Raw genomic sequence first — 4,762 nt, 5'->3', positions numbered from 1 at the left:
CTGCATCCCCCGTATGGAGTGCTATGCTGCAGAGCCCAGACCTGATGTTTTTCTGTCAAGCACTAAAATGGATCTGAACAAGTGCTTCTGTTTTGTCTCCTAATTTTGATCTTAAATACAAAACCAATTTCGAAATCAATTAAGAGTCATTTGACTCAAGAAATCCTAGGAGTTCTGCACCTTTAGAAACAGTTTCTGACAGCTTTCCCTACTCTTAATCACTACTGGCCCATGCCACAAATGCCCACTGGTGCAGGAAGTAACATTCCACAAAGAGGAACCTAAAGCCTTCACCCATCACCACCAACATTCTGGTGGGTGGGCTCACCCTGTGGTGCAGCTTTTGTGAGTGGGAGGGCATGGGGCAATCAAAATGGATGAGAAAACATCTTGGTAAAGCAGCTGTTATTTGTCCACAGAAAGAGTGGAAAACAGTGATACAAAAAGAATTAATAAAATATAAAATACCATTCTGCATTTCCAGAACTTGGCTTTGTACTTATGGACTTGATCGCCATAAGCCAATATTTTCTGCATCAATATGAAGTACTTTTATTATTAAATAATTAAAACTGCTGTTTTAACCATCAAGTCATGTATACTGGGATGGTTAGGAAATTAATCTACTCAGTTATTATTCTGTGAAGTGCACTTGTCAGTTTGGCAAGTGTGGAGGAATTGAAAATTGAATAGAAGTCTCTCACTTTAAACTGGATAGAGGGAGTTCACAAATTACATTCATAAAATTTAAAAAAAGGAAAAAGAGAGTCAGGGGAGCTAACTGGCAACATTAATACTAGACACCACAAGACAGTGAAACTGTTTGGTCAGAATCTCAGGACATAACTGCCTTGAAATATTTCTTTAAAAAAACAACAACAATAACAAAAAAAACCAAGCATGGTCAGTGCAACATTTCATTAAGTTTCTAAAAAGCAGTCACTGGTGTTCACTGATGATCATCAATGCAGTCCCTGTGTCCTCCTCCCAGGTCAAGGGTTCCTTTGTCCCATCACCTCTAACTACAGGCGATGGTCTCCAACTGCTGCTTGGCCTCTGCGCCCATGGCCACAGCCTGCAACTGTTCTGTCTCGCTCTGCATGGCACTGGGGGTGACCGGTTTCCTCTCACTGTGCATATTGTTCTCGTGCCTCTTCAGATCCGAGGCCTTGGCAAATGCCTTGGTGCAGGAGCCACACACAAAAGGCTTTTCCCCTCGGTGTCTCTGTTCGTGCTCCTTTGACCCGCGAATGGTCTCTCCTTACTGTGGACTCGCTGGTGCTTCTTTAAGTCTGGGGCGCAGATGAAGGACTTCCCGCACACCTCACAACTGTAGGGCTTATACCCTGTGTGGATCTTCAGGTGCTCCTTGAGGTGGGCCTGGGTGGTGAAGCCTTTCTACACGTCACAGGCCAACAGCCTGTCTGCCGTGTGCAGCTTCTCATGCTTCTTCGATCTGCCTTCCTCAGAAAAGGTCTTACCACACGCCTGGCAGGCAATCTGCTCCCGGTGGTGGCCGTAAAGCGAATACTCAAACTTCGTGTCACTGGTGGCTGTGGTCCAGCCTCGTGTCTGTTCATATTTTACCTCACTCGTTCCATCATTTAAACGTTAAGGCTTGAGGGGTCTACCACCCTAAATCTTTGGACTCGGGGGTCTCCATGGATTCTACTTCCTGGCTGTAGCAGTTGACTTTTCGAACTTCCTCACTCCGCAGCTCCTTCAAAATTGCTTCTTGAACCCTGAGCATGGTCGTGGGTGACTTGCCATCCTCCTGCCTCGGGGGAGTGCCTTCTACACTGTCGTCAGAAGAACTGTCATCCTGATCCTCCATTTCCTCCACGTCACTGTCTCGGGTGTCAGCCTCATCTCCTATGGGGCGGTTTATTTTGAGGCAGTATTTACTCTTGGACTGACAATAACTAACAGCGGTCAATAACTAACTCCCGAGGCTGGTGGGTTAAAAGTGCAGGGAGCTAGGAAGGGGAGTGGCCCTACAGTAACCATGGCAACATATCAGCGTGCTGCTTCTCATTTTGGGTTGGTGTGTTTATAGCCAATACTTTAAAAAAAAAAAAAAAAGACCTGTGGAGACCGGAAAGCACAGCACACACCAATCATCTCCCCATCCCCTTTAAGATGTTGCAGTTGCTAAGTTCAAAATGAGTCAAAACAGAAGACAGACATGGCCAGTATCTGTACAAATACGTAAGGGACGGGAAGATGCGCCCACCCCACTAAAGCGCCAAGATAAAGCAGTCTCCCTTCCTAGGGGTGCTCCAAGCCTCAGGCTCCGCAGAGACGCCTTTTATGGGGCAGGAAAAAAAAAAAAAGAAATGACATAAGCAGCCACCTCCCCTGCTCGGGAGCAGCCACGACAATGGCAACCACCCCACTTCCCAGGTGCAAGCGCTCAGCTTGGGCACGGGGAGGAAGCAAAGACCGAAAGCGCAAGTCTCGGGGAGCCATCTTAGCTGTTCAGCTGTAGCCGGCACCTCCAGGCCACCCCACTACCAGAGGGAGCTGGGAAGTGGATAAAACCCTTTTGCACCTTCTTTCCTAAACAAAAAAAGCTCCGGAGCGCCGGGAGAAAGACACAGCCCACTTTCCCTTTCATCGTCCCCACGTTCCCCTCCGAGCACGACACCTTGGGGTTCCCAGGCATTAGTGATTGCACCCCCAACTCCCTGCCCCGGGCTGCGGTTGTGGCCCCACGAGCTGGGGAGCCAAGAGGTCATTTGGCCGCCTCTTCCGCAGCCCTGCGCAGCGCGGGTGGGTTGGTCAATGCCATGAGTTCAAGACCACCCTAAGACTACATAGTAAATTCCGGATCAGCCTGGGCTAGAGCGAGACCTACCTCGAAACACCAAGAAACAAGCAAACAAACAACAAAAACCTTCTTGAAATTTCTGAAATACCTGATATGCCACAAGATACATGAGTCTCCTCCCTTCTCTCTTCGATCTCACTTTCTCCTAAATTCGTACACACATGCCAAGAATCACATTGACCAACCAATCTGATTAGGGTCTCCCTTTCCATTAACTAACCAACTAACCTATTCTTCCATTCATAAAGTGTCAGGATTTTCCTGACACCCATCCTGCCCCTCCCAAACTGTCATCTCTCCACAGGTCTAATGACTTACTTTTCCAACCATCCTGTCTGTCACCATGTTTGCCTTATGGAGACAATTTTCCCCCAAATTACAGTGAGCTTATTAAACTTAGGACATTCCCGATTCTGTGAGTCACACAGTAGTAGTGTGCCAATGTCCACTTCCCACACCTTTTTAGCACTTGGACTTAAAGCCAGAGGCCAGCACAGCCAAGACTTCCTCTTATTCTCCTCCCCTCCTTTTCCTTCTGGCTTTTCAAACCTGCGGGATGGGGCTGGCTTCCTTTCCGTTCCCGTCCACAGGTCCACAGGTCCACAGGATCGGGAAGGCGCTGTGTGGAGCGCCCACCCCGCGAACCAGAACCGGAGTGGGGATGCGGGGAGGCGCTGACAACCGCCAACCCAACGCGGACCCCGCGGCCAGGCCCGGCGCCCCTACCTGTTACAGACGGGCCTCACCCGCACGCACACGGCCACGGCCACGGCCACCGCCACCTCCTCCGCCATCCGGCCTGGCCCCGGCCGAGACCCAGTGAACAAGGAAAATTAAATCCGTAGCTGCCTCCGCACGGCTGGGCTTTCACCGACCCGAGTGGAAGTTTAAAATTTGCCTAACGCCACTCTGGTTCAGCAGTGGTATTGTGACGTCACGACAGCGGAGAGGGCTCGAGACATGGCTTAAGGCACTAGACTGCAAAGCCAAAGGACCCGGGTCCGATCCCCAGGACCCACATAAGGCAGACGAACAAGGTGAGCATGTATTGGAGTCTTTGCAGTGGCTGGAGGCCCTGGTGCACCCATATTCCCTCCCTCTCTCTCTCATTCTCTCTCTCTCTCTCTCTCACAGACAGACAGACAGATAGATAGATAGATAGATGTATTTCCTGAATTTTAAGCATTCCAGTAGCTAGGATAGCATCCTGAAACATGTGATAGTTGATGAGCAGAAAAAGAAAGAAGCCAAAGAAAGGCATTCAGTTCCTCCAATGCAGGCTATTTGTATGTAGAACTGCAGCAGACGAAAACCAGTGGGAAGGAGCCTGTGTGGCTGGAAAGATTTTCCCCAGGAATTTATGGCTTAATTGATACAAAAATAAAGCCTTTGCAATTATCTCAAATAAATAAATAAATATAATAACAATAAAAGGGGTAGGAGTTATGGCTTACCAGCTAAGGCACTTGCCTGCAAACCAAAGGACCCAAGTTCGACTCCCCAGGACCCACGTAAGCCAGATACACATGGTGGCGCATGTGTCTCGAGCTTGTTTGTCATAGCTGGAGTCCTTGGAGTGCCCATATTCTCATTTTCTCTCTCTCTCTCTCTGCCTCTTTCTTTCACTCTCTCTGACTCTCTCTCTCTCTCAAATAAAAAAAAAAAACCACAATTTTTTTTTAAGCCATTAAAAGGTAGCACAAAAGGAGCAGAGAATGGTGGGACAGTGGGGGACATTGTCATCCCAGCCCTTCTGAGGCAAGAGGGTAATCTGAGACCAGCCTGGACTATAGACAAGAACATATATCATATACAGTGTGTGTGCAGATGTTTTGTGCTTTATACTCAATACACTGTACTTCAGACACAAACAGAAAAAACACATCTATGAAAAAACAAAAAAAGGGCCAGAGAGATGGCTTAGAGTTTAAG

The 4,762-nt window shown here is 48.3% G+C and overlaps 1 pseudogene; it reads right to left on the bottom strand.

The window, feature by feature from the left end:
* Nucleotides 1-969: 969 nt before the first annotated feature.
* LOC105944361 lies at nt 970-3,624 on the bottom strand (annotated as a pseudogene).
* Nucleotides 3,625-4,762: the final 1,138 nt, after the last annotated feature.

Source organism: Jaculus jaculus, chromosome 2, assembly GCF_020740685.1.
Source record: "Jaculus jaculus isolate mJacJac1 chromosome 2, mJacJac1.mat.Y.cur, whole genome shotgun sequence".
Taxonomy (NCBI): domain Eukaryota; kingdom Metazoa; phylum Chordata; class Mammalia; order Rodentia; family Dipodidae; genus Jaculus; species Jaculus jaculus.
Note: the sequence above shows the minus strand (reverse complement) of the source record. Positions and strands in the feature narration are given on the sequence as shown.